We start from the raw sequence: 12979 nt of genomic DNA on the forward strand, positions 1-12979 counted from the left end.
GCACTGGGTGTTGTATGGAAACCAATTTGTCAATAAATTTCATATAAAAAAAAGTGTGTTGTTTAGTTTTCATTTATTTGTGAATTTCCCAATTTTCTTATTATTGATTCCTATTCTTTCCATTGTGGTTGGAAAAGATACTTGGAATGATTTCAATCTTTTAAAAAGTTTGTTAAGACTTGCTTTGTGACCCAATATGTGATATATCCTGGAGAGTATTCCATATATGCTTAGGAAGAATGTGTATTCTTCTACTGTTGGGTGGAAAGTTCTGTATTTATCTGTTAGATCCATTTGGTCTATAGTGTTGTTCAGATCAGTTGTTCCTTTATAGAATCTTTTGTCTGGTTGTTCTGTCCATTATTTTAAGTGGGATATTGAAGTTCATACTCTTATTGTATTGCTATCATTATCTCCCTTCAGATATGTCAATATTTGCTTTATATATTTGTTTGCTTTATATAGTTATGTTGTTTTCTCTGATGTGTGCTTATATATTTAAAATTGTTATTTATTCCTGTTGAATTGATCCTCTTAGCATTAGACAAAGAATTAACATTTAGACTTAAACTATATTTTGCCTGATATAAGTACAACCATCCCTGTTTTGTTTTGGTTACCACTTGCATGAAATGTCTTTTTCTATCACTTTACTTGCAGCCTATGTGTGTCTGTAAGTCTAAATTGAGACTCATGTAGGAAGCATATTGGTAGATCTTGCTTTTTATTATCCATTTGACCCTCTATTCCTCTTAATTTGTAAGTTTAATCCATTTACATTTAGAGTAATTGTTGATAGGTAAGGAGTTACTATTGTCATTTTATTGTTTTTTGTTTTGTAGTTGTTTTGTCCCTCTTCTCTTGCTGTCTTTTATTGTTATTTGATAAATTTTTGTAGTGATTTGATTCTTTTTATCTTTTTTTCATACTGATTACATCTTTTTTTTCTTTGTGGTTAACTCAAGTCTTGCATAAAATATCTTGTAGTTATAACCTATTTAAAGATAACAACTTGACTTCAATCATAATAAATATTTTACAATTTTTATTCCCTCCTTTATGCTTTGTGTCCTCATAGTTAAAGTTTGGTTCTTTTTATATTAGGTATCCATTAACAAAGTTTTATCTCTTAACCTTCATATCAGACTTAAAGTAATTTTTCTTATTGAAGTATAAATGACATACAACTTTAGACTACTTTCAGGTTTACAACATATTGACTCAACAGTTCTATGTTACTTAATGCTCACCATAACAAGTGTAGTCACCATCTATCACCATACATTGTTATTATACTATTACTGACTATATTCCCTATGCTGTACTTTTCATCTCCATGACTTATTTATTTTATAGCTGAAAGTTTGTATCTCTTAATCTCCCATACCCACTGACCCACCCACCTCCCCTCCGGCAAGCACCAGTTTGTTCTTTGTATTTAAGAGTCTGTTCGGTCTTTTTGCTTTGTTTTGTTTTGTTTTTGTTTTTTTAGATTCCACATGTAAGTGAAATCCTATGGTATTTGTCTTTGACTTATTTCACTTAGCGTAATACCCTCTAGGTCCATCCAAGTTTCTATAAATGGTAAGATCTCATTTTTTTTTATGGCTGAGGAATATTCTATTGTATATATACACCACATCCTTTAATCCATTCATTTCTGGATAAACACTTGGGTTGCTTCCATATCTGGGATACTGTAAATAGTGCTGCAGTAAACATAGGGATGCATATCTCTTTTTGAATTCACATTTTCATTTTCTTTGGGTCAATATCCAATATTGGAATTACTGAATGGTATTGTATTTCTATTTTTAATTGCTTGAGCGAACACCCCATATTGTTTTCCACAGTGGTTGCACCAATTTGCATTTTCATCAACAGTGAACAAAGGTATATTTCCTCCACATCTTCACCAACACTTGATCCTTCTTGTCTTTGGTTTAAGGCAAAATCTCACTGTGAGATTCATTTGCATTTCCCTGATGATTAGTGATGCTGAGCATCATTTTATGTGTATGTTTGACATCTATATGTCTTCTTTGGAAAAATAAAATTCCTTTGTCCATTTTTCCTATATTCAGTTCTTCTGTCAGTTTTTAAATCAGATTGTCTCTGGTGTTTTTTTTTTTTTTTTTTGGTGGTGTATAAATTCTTTATATAGTTTGTATTTTAACCTCTTATCATATACCATTTATAAATAACTTCTTGCACTCACGAGGTTGCCTTTTTGTTTTGTTGATGGTTTCCTTCACTGTGTAAAAGGTTTTTATTTTGGTGTAGCTCCAATAGTTTGTTTTTGCTTTTGTTTCCCTTTCCTGAGGAGACATATCCATAAATAAATTGCTAAAGCTGTTATGCAAGAAATTACTGCTTATGTTTTCTTTTAGGAGTTTTATGGTTTCAGGCCTCACTTTTAGGTCTTTAGTACAATTTTTAGTTAATTTTTGTTTCTGGGGTAAGAAAGTGGCCCAGTTTCATTCTTTGCATGTAACTGTCCAGTTTTCCCAGCATCATTTATTGAAGAGATTGTCTCTTCCTCACTGTATATTCTTGACTCCTTTTGTCATAGATTAATTTATCATGTAAGTGTGGGTATTTCTGGTCTTTCTATCCTATTCTATTCATCTGTATGTCTATTTTTGAGCCAATACAATACTGTCTTGATTACTATAGCTTAGTGGTATATCTTGAAATCTAGGGTTGTGATACCTCCAGGTTTGTTGTTTTTTCTCAATGGTGCTTTGGCTATTTTAGATCTTTTGTGGTTCCATACAAATTTGAGGATTATTCTAGTTATGTGAAAAATACCATTGGTATTTTGATAGGTATTGAATTGAATCTGTAGATTGCTTTAGATAGTACCAACATAACAATATTAATTCTCAAACCATGATCATGGCATATCTTTCCATTTGTTTGTGTAGTGTTTTTTTCATAAATGTTTTATAGTTTTCAGAGTATAGTTCATCCACTTCCTTGATTTAACTTATCCCTAGGTGTTTTATGCTTTTTGGTGCAGTTGTAAATGGAATTCTTAATTTATCTTTCTACTACTTCATTATTAGTGTATAGGAACACAACAGATTTCTGTGTATTACTGATTCAATTTCATTACTAGTAATTTGTCCATTTAAATTTTCTTATTTCTTCCCGATTCAGTTTTGGAAGACTGTATGTTTCCGGGATTTTACCTATTTCTTCTGCATTGTCCAATTTATTGGTATTTAATTTTCACAATATTCTCTTATAATTCTTTGTATTTCTGTGGTATCAGTTATTTCTCCTTCATTTCTGATTTCATGGAGTCTTTTTTTCCTGATGAGTTTAGTTAAAGGTTTATCAATTTTGTTTTCTCTTTTTGAAGAACCAACTACTGTTTTCTTTGTCTCTATTTCATTTATTTTCACTCTAATCTTTATTATTTCCTTTCCTCTACTAAATTTGGACTTTTTTTTTTCCTTTTTCTAGCTCCTTTAGAAGTAAGGTTGGGTTTGTTTATATGAGATTTTTATTGCTTCTATGAGGTAGGACTGTATCATACAAACTTCTTAGAACTGCTTTTCTGCATCCTAAAGATTTTTACCCACTGTGTTTCCAGTTCAATTTGTTTCCATGAATGTTTTATTTCCTCTTTGATTTCTTTGATGCATTTATTGTTTAGTTGCATGTTGTTTTAACCTTCTTGTATTTGTGGCTTTTTTTTTTCTTGTAACTGAATTCTAGTTTTGAACTCTTGTGGTTGGAAAAGATGCTTAATATGATTTCAGTTTTCTTTAGTTTATTGAGACTTGTTTTGTGGCCTAACATGTGATCTGTCCTGGAGAATGTTCCCTGTGCACTTATTCTGCTGTTTTTGGATGGAATGTTCTGTATGTATCTGTTAAGTCCCTCAGTTCTAGTGTGTCATTCAAGCCATTGTTTCCTTGTTGATTTTCTGTATGGATGAAATCTCCATTAATGTAAATGGGGTATTAAAGTCTCATGCTATTATTGTATTACTGTCAATTTCTCCCTTTATGTATGTTAATATTTACTTTATCTTTTAGGTGTTACCATGCTGGATGCATAGATCCTTACAGTTGTTATATCCTCTTGTTGTATTATTGCCTTGGTTATTATGTAGGTCCCTTCTTTGTCTCTTGCTACAGTGTTTCTTTTAAAATCTATTTTGTTTGACATAAGTATTGGTACCCCAGTTTTTGTTTTTGTTTTTGTTTGCATTTGCCTGGTATATGTTTTCCATTCCTTCACTTTTAGTCTGTATATGTGTGTGGTCTGAAGTGAGTCTGTTGAATGCAACATGTAGATGGGTCTTTTTTTAATCAATTCAGTCACCCTATCCTTTTGATTGGAGCACGTAGACCATTTACACTTAAAGTAAAAATTGACAAGTATGTACTTATTGCCATTTTGTTAATTGTTTTCTGGTGGTTTTTGTAGTTCTCTGTTTCTTTCTCCTTTATTTGCTCTCTTCCTTTGTGGTTTGATGACTTTAAGTGTTATGCTTGGATTCCTTTCTCTTTATTTTATTTTTTGGTATCTATTATAGATTTTTGATTCATGGTTTATATATAACATCTTATTTGTATAGCAGTCTATATTAATGGTCACTTAAGTTTGAACACATTCCAAAAGCACTAAATTTTTACTCCCCTTTTCATATTTTACATGATCTTACATTTTGCATCTTTTAATACTTTTACTAATTTTTGTAGATATAACTGATTTTACAACATTTGTATTCTGACTTCCAAACTGGCTTTATAACTGATTAATCTACTGTATTTACTATATGCTTACTTTTGCCTGTGGAATTTTTTCCTTTTATAATTTTCTTCTAGTCATGGCTTTTTTTTTTAAACACCTAGATAATTCCCTTTAACATTTCTTAAAAGGCTGGTTTAGTGGTGTTAACTTTTTAACTTTTGTTTGTCTGGGAAACGATTTCTCTTTCTATTCTGAATGATAACCTTGCCAGGCAGAGTATTCTTGGTTGTAGGTTTTTTCTTTTCATCACCTTGAAGATACTATGTTAATCCCTTCTGGTGCACAAAGTTTCTGCTGAAAAATCGGCTGATAGCCTATGGGGTTCTCCTTATATGAAACTGTGTTGTTTTTCTGCTTTTAAAATTCTGTCTTTAACATTAATTTTTGCCATTTTAATTATTATATGCCTTGGTGTGGACCTCCTTGTGTTCATCTTGTTAGGGACTCTGTTTCCTGGACCTGGATGTCTGTTTCCTTCCCCAGATTAGGGAAGATTTTTAGCTACTATTCTTTCAAATAAGTTTTCTGTCCCCTTTTCTGTCTCTGGTTTTCTTTTTAGGTTTGTTTGTTTGTTTGTTTGTTTGTTTAGAGAAAGCATGAGTAGGGAAAGGGCAGAGAGAGAGGTAGAGAATCTCAAGCAGGCTTCACACTCAGTGTGGAGCCCAATGCAGAGCTCAAATCCTTGAACTGTGAGATCATGACCTGAGCCAAAGTTGGATGCTTAACTGACTGAACCACCCAGGCACCCCTATCTCTTCTTATTCTGGAATCCCTGTAATGTGAAAATTATTATGCTTGTTGATGTCACAAGTTCTCTTAATCTATTCTCATTTTTTAAATAATTTTTTTCTTTTTGCTGTTTAGATTGGTTGCTTTCCATTAGCCTGTCTTCCAGAATTCTGATCTGTTCTTCTGCATCCTCTACTCTGCTACTGATACCGTCTAGTGTATATTTTATTTCAGTTAATGAGTTTTCAGCTCTGACTAGTTCTTTTTTGTATTTTTTTAAATCTCTGTTGAAGTTCTCACTGAGTTTATCCACTGTTTTCTCATGTCCACTGAGTATCTTTATGAGCAGTACTTTGAATTCTTTATCGTGTATATTGCTTATCTCCATTTAATTTAGCTTTTTTTACTGTGATTTTGTCTTGTTCTTTTACTTGGGTGGAGCACATCCCTGTTTCTTCTCTTTGTCTAACTCTCTGTGTTTGTTTTTACATATTAGGTAAATCAGCTATGTCTTCTGGTCTTGAAAGTAATGGTCTTGTGTAGAAGAAGTCCTGTGGTGCCCTATAGTGCAGTCTCCCCTGGTCACTAGAACCAGGTGTTACAGGATGTCCCCTGTGTGGACTGTGTGCACCCTCCTGTTTTGACTAAGCTGCAGTTGTCTTCAGCCAAGCTAGCTCTAATGACCCACTTTGCCTGCTGTGGTTGCACTGGGCAGGGGCTCCTCCTGTACTGTTGAGAAGCCTGTCTATGGCCACCATAAGCTTGTTGGTGGATGGGCTGTCAGTCATCTTAGCTGTCTGCAATTACCCTCTCTGCTGTAGCTGCTGACACATGGCAGAGTTTGTTCCCTGCACAGCCAGCTAAGAAGTCTGGCTGCAGGATCTGCAGGTGAGATGACATGTGGGGTTATTTCCCCCTTCCCCAGGGCAGTAGTCACTTTGGAGTGGCACTGTTTCCAGCTCGGGCTACCTGATGGGTGTGGTAGGGCAGAAGTTGCTTTGGAAGGACATATGCTGAAGTGAGCTGGTTGGATGTGGCAGGTCTTCAGGAGAATGCCAGGACAGGACATTCAGTGTTTGCAGAATAGATGGAAAGTGTTAGCACTGGCTCCCACAAGCATCTGACTATATAGGCTGGGGGAGGAAAGACAAATGGCATCCACCAGCACTTTTATTCCTGGAGAAATCTCCTGTAGATTCCTGCCTCTTTGATTAGTTCTAAGGTAGGTCAATAGCTCTTCTTTACATATACCCCAGATGCTTTTCAAAGTGCTGCCCCTGTTCTATGTCTCCAAGCAAGTTATTTAGTATTTTGGCTCCTTCAGGGCCAGAACTCTGTTTCCTATTGTTCTCCAGATTTAATGGGGCTAAAACTGTAGATTTTTAAAACTTCCAGTGTTAAGCCCTGCTGGCTTTCAAATCCAAATGTTATGGGGACTCATCTTCCCAGTGTGGATCCCCAGTGCCAGGGCTGCCCCACATAGGGTCTGATCCTCCCACTTCTCCATTCTTGTCCTGTCTCTCCCATTTGTGGTGGGTCATGCTGGAAGTTTGGCTCCCAAACACATCTCCAGCCCTCCTTCTCCTTTCTATGTGGCCGCCTGTCTATGATGAGCTGTGTAAGGTCTGTTCTGCCAGTCTTTGGGTCATTTTCAGAGTTAGATGGATGCATAGATGTAGCTGTTACCTTGACGTGTCTGTGGGGAAGGTGCACTTAGAATTCTCCTACTCTGCCATCTTTCCTGAGTGCCTGGCTAAAAGTAGTTTATATATCACCATTATAGTGTTATATTATCCTGTTTGTTTAAATATTTACCTTTACCAATGAAATGTATGCTTTCATATGTTTTTGTGTTGCTTTTTAGATTGAAGAATTTTCTTAAGCAGCTTTTGTAAGACAGGTTTAGTAGATAAGAAATTCCCTTAGTTTTTGTTTGGGAAAGACTTCATCTCTTCCTCATTTTTGAAGGATAATTTTGCCAAGTATAGTATTCTTTTTTTATTTTAAAAATTTGTAATGTGTATTTTTGAGAGAGAGACAGACACACAGTGGGATCAGGGGAGGAGGGGCAGAAAGTGAGGGAGAAAGAATCTGAAGCAGGCTGTAGGCTCCAAGCTGTCAGCACAGAGCCTGACATGGGGCTTGAACTCACAAAGTGTGATTATAACCTGAGCTGAAGTCAGATGCTTAACCAACTGAGCCACCCAGGTGCCCCACTGAGTACAGTATTCTTGATTAGGAGGGTTTTTTTTTTTTCTTTCAGTACTCTAAATAGAGTACTTATTTCTGTAAGTTTGTCACTCTATCCTGGCCTGCGAGATTTCTGCTATAGATCATGTGTCTTTTATTAATTTCGCTTTTTAAAAAAATATGTAATTTATTATCAAATTGGCTAACATATAGTGTGTAAGGTGTGCTCTTAGTTTTTGGGGTATATTCCATGCTTCATCACTTATATACAACAGGTTTTCTCTCTATGACTGGTTTGAAATTTTATTATGATGTGCCTTGGTATAATTCTATCAATGTTTCTTATGCATAGGGTTTGTTGAATTTTTTAGATCTGTTTTTATTATATTCATCAAATTTGGGAACATTTCAGTCATTATTTCTTCAAATATTTATTCTAATACTCTTCTGCACTCTGGGTTCTTTAATTAAGCTTATATTAGATTACTTGAAAGTATCCCACAGCTCACTGGTGTTTTGTTCATTTTTTAAAAATTATCTTTTTCTTGTTTCATTTTGAATAGTTTTTATTGCTTTGTTTTCATAGTTTGCAAATCTTTGGTTTGCCATGTCTAACCTATTATTCCCAACCAGTGAATTTTTATCTCAGACATTGTAGTTTTTATTTCTATAAGTTTGTCTTAGGTCTTTTTTAGATATTCCATGTCTCTACTTACTTTTAAATGATATAGAATACAGCATAAAACTGTTTCAATGTCTTTGGTAATTCTAGTATCACTTCAGGGTTATTTTCTTTTTCTTTTTTTCCCTCCTGAATCAAGCTCATCGTATTAACAAAAGTGATTTCTTTTTACTTTTTTCTTTTTTTTAATTTGCCTCTAGCTGACACATAATGTTACATTAATTTCAGGTATATAACATAGTGATTCAACTTCTCTATATATTATGCTATGCTCACTCCAAGTGTACCTAGCATCTGTCATGCAACAATATTACAATATCATTGGCCATATTAGTTCTGGGTTATTTTCAGTGATTTTATTTTTCTTCTCATTATGGGTTGCATTTTCTTCTTTTATGGCCAGTAATTTTTTTTTTTGTAAACACTCAATATTGTGAATTTTACCGTGTTGAAAGCTAAATATATATATATTTTGAAAGCTAAATATTTTTGTATTCTTACAAATATTCTTGAGCTTAGTTCTGGGACCAAGTTAAATTATTTGGAAACACTAATTCTTTGCTGTTTTAAGATTAGTTATGCAGGACTGAACAGTTATCAGTTTAGGGGTACTTATTCCCACCACTGAAGCAAAAACCTTTTGTTGAATCTACACATTGCCTCTTGAATCTTGAGGTTTTCCATTCAAAGTGTTGAGAATAGACACTGTTATTGACCCTGTGTGACTGCTGGACATTATTATCTTCAATCCTTTCAGATGGTTCCCACCAGTCTTCATTTTCTTACACATCTGCATTGATCAATACTCATATGAATACTGGAGATCTGCAGAAATCTAAAGTGCGCTCTCTCTCTCTGTAGCTTTTTTCTCTGTTACTCTGTCCTGAGAATTCTACCGACTTAATTTTGCCACAGTCTCACCTTCCTCCTTCCAGCTCAAGTAGTCAGCTAGGCTCTGCCTTGCACAAACCTAGCAATTTTCTCAAGGCTTGCAAGCTGGGGTAATCATAAGACTTTTTTTTCTTTCCTGTGACTCAGAGTTCACTGTCCTTTGTTTTCTTATGTCCAGTGTCTTAGAAACCATTGTTTTATATGTTTTGCCCATTTTTTGGCAGTTTTCAGTGGGAAAATAAACATAGTTTATGTTATTCCCTCTTAGCCAGAAGTAGAAGTCCCAGTGATTCTCTCTCAGAAAGTATTGGATTGGGCTCAACAAATGACTCTGAGAAGCTTGAGAGCCACTGCTCAAGACTAAAGGATAACCTCAGGAAAAATGATGTCCTTAGGGAAGTCTTGTTTTCTTTCCTCCATAATCCTCCATAACCCAAAATTAGGGAATATTTCCTTCCTGATGCTATGGTCCTTTATTTAGCCTAGAGTACAGCCAATCATATATTCTTCAAGGTTAAGATTCCAGGAAATGCTTTCTGTAACTGTCTGTTCTGTCTCTAACTCTAAATTTCCCTCTCTCTCCCTCATACATAGTTACTAGTAAACCTCACCAATAACCTTTGGAGGAAGATAGGTTGATTATATGTTTTATTTTGCAGACTGAAAAGTTGAAGCCCACGGGCCAGTAAAAGGCATAGGGCCTCCCCTCAACCAGAGGTAGATCTAACAGGGAAACCTCTGTGTTCCCTGCAGAGTCCATAGATTTTAACAGAGAGAAAGGCAACCCTTGGAGAAGGACTCAAAACTACCAACCTGCAGCTTGAAACCTGGAGACTGAATTCCCTTGTAATTTTTCCCAGGCAAGTGCTACTGCAAATGCTATTCTTGTCCTCAGGACTCTAATTTGGGATGAAAACACAACAGCTTGTCTATCTCAACACTCTAGTTATCACTTCCCCACCTAGAATTTCAGCTAAAGATTTTTTTCAGCTTCACTGAACTTGTGGGGAAAAGGGCTAAACAAAAATAACTTTGAAATCCTCTCCTTGCCTCATGGCTCCAGATTCAGGAGCATCCACTGGAGAAAACTTCACTCACTCAGGTTGCAAAGGCAAGTAGAAAAGGTACATTATCCCCACTTTATAAACAAGGAAATGAAGTCCCTGATGAATTCAGTGACTGTGGGCCTGTGCAGATATAGCTCTATGTTAAGGAGAACTAAGTGAGTGCTCAGGACCTCGAAGACACAAAACTTTTGTCTCTGGTTTCACAATAGACTACACAACGAGGTAAAACAAACACCCCTTCCTGGGCATCTCAGGACTATAGTGTAACTGCTAGAGTGGTTGCCAAACTTTGCCACCTAATGAAAGGTACTCACTGACCGACCAGAGCACTCGCAGTACAGTCAAGTTGAGGCAAATAGAACATAGCAATGCTTAGAATAACAGCCAATCACAGAGTTGCTGGATGTGTTGTTTTCAAGCCATCAGAACTTTGACAGTTAAACTGAATCTAGTTGTTTTATATAGAATTCCATATGTAAAAAACATATAGGTCATTATGTAAATGTATGTAAATAATATAATTATATGTGAAAAATCAAAAATGTCTATGAGTAGGGAAAAAAAATGTGCCAAGGGCAGAAAATTTGAGTCAAGTTAAACTACAAAGAAGGAATGTTTTCAGAAGATGGTTTTGCCTCTTGTACGACTGAGTACTGCCTGGGCTTTACTATCACTACTTAACTACTGCTTCTTGTTGCCAATACTCATGTAACTAGAAAATGTAGAACCGGAATTGCCGGGGTTCTTGCTACTTAGTTGGGCGGCTGACAAATACACATTGAGTAAATGAAAGAAGAAATAAACCCCTTCTATTTTTATTTATTTATTTATTTATTTATTTATTTATTTATTTATTTATTCAATATATGAAATTTATTGTCAGATTGGTTTCCATACAACACCCAGTGCTCATCCCAAAAGGTGCCCTCCTCACTACCCATCACCCACCCTCTCCTCCCTCCCACCCCCCATCAACCCTCAGTTTGTTCTCAGTTTTTAAGAGTCTCTTATGCTTTGGCTCTCTCCTACTCTAACCTCTTTTTCCTTTTTTTTTCTTCCCCTCCCCCATGGTTTTCTGTTAAGTTTCTCAGGATCCACATAAGAGTGAAACCATATGGTATCTGTCTTTCTCTGTATGGCTTATTTCACTTAGCATCACACTCTCCAGTTCCATCCACATTGCTACAAAGGGCCATATTTCATTCTTTCTCATTGCCCCGTAGTACTCCATTGTGTATATAAACCACAATTTCTTTATCCATTCATCAGTTGATGGACATTTAGGCTCTTTCCACAATTTGGCTATTGTTGAGAGTGCTGCTATAAACATTGGGGTACAAGTGCCCCTATGCATCAGTACGCCTGTATCCCTTGGGTAAATTTCTAGCAGTGCTACTGCTGGGTCATAGGGTAGGTCTATTTTTAATTTTTTGAGGAACCTCCACACTGTTTTCCAGAGTGGCTGCACCAATTTGCATTCCCACCAACAGTGCAAGAGGGTTCCCGTTTCTCCACATCCTCTCCAGCATCTATAGTCTCCTGATTTGTTCATTTTGGCCACTCTGACTGGCGTGAGGTGATATCTGAGTGTGGTTTTGATTTGTATTTCCCTGATGAGGAGCAACGTTGAGCATCTTTTCATGTGCCTGTTGGCCATCCGGATGTCTTCTTTAGAGAAGTGTCTATTCATGCTTGAAATGAAACTCCTTCTAGCCTACTCAGCCCTCCTTGATCTGGCCTCTGCCTACCTTCTTGTTTTCCTACCTGTCATTCTTCTTGTTGTTCACTACTGTCTAGTTTCTCTGACCCTCTTGATCTTTCTAAAGCATGACTGCACATTCTTGCCTTAAGGTCTTTGCACAAGGTGTTTCCTTTGCCTGATCAGCCCTTCTCCAGATTTCAACATGGTGGACTCTTTCTTATTGACTTTTCCTGACTTCCTAATCTAATTAGTCACCCTATCTTATTACTCTCCTTATATTCACCTTATAATTATCATCAACTGGTATTTGTGTGCTTTTGTCTAGCTCCTTCACTAAAGTGCAACCTATTTTAATGATTAGCATGTACACAGACCATTCACCCTTGCTCCAATCAAGGCAACTTACATATAATATGTTTGGTCCTAACAATGACCCTGCAAGTTTAGTTTACTGTTATTGCCTTCATTTTACAGGTGATGGAACTGAGTCAGAGTCTGCAATGAAATTGAGGCAGGGAGAGAGATGAAATAAACTGTTGGTAAGTGGCAGTGTAGGGCTTCAAACCCAGGCAATCTGATTCCAGAATGCATGTTCTTAACTGCTCCCTATGGCCCCTCCAGCCAGGAGGTGGGGACTGTGTTAGTCAAGGTCCTCCAAAAGCTGACACCAAGATGGGATTACGCTTGCAAGAGGTTTATTGGGGAAACACTAGTAAAGGAGTACGGGAAAGGAACCAGAGGAAGCTGGAAAAGAGGTTAGACTATGATGCAGTTTTGACTCTTGTGAAGGAGAGATGGAAAAAAGGAGGAAGTAAGGAAAGAAGGAAGACCATAGATGGCAGCACAGTTTGAAGAAAATTTCATGAAGCTCAGTCAGAATCATCTGTCAGAGGAGTCTTATGTCTTCTAGGACCTGGTTTGCTCTAGTGCCTCTGCTAAGTTTAGTCA

This window comes from Felis catus, chromosome F1 (assembly GCF_018350175.1).
Source record: "Felis catus isolate Fca126 chromosome F1, F.catus_Fca126_mat1.0, whole genome shotgun sequence".
In the NCBI taxonomy this organism is placed as follows: Eukaryota; Metazoa; Chordata; class Mammalia; order Carnivora; family Felidae; genus Felis; species Felis catus.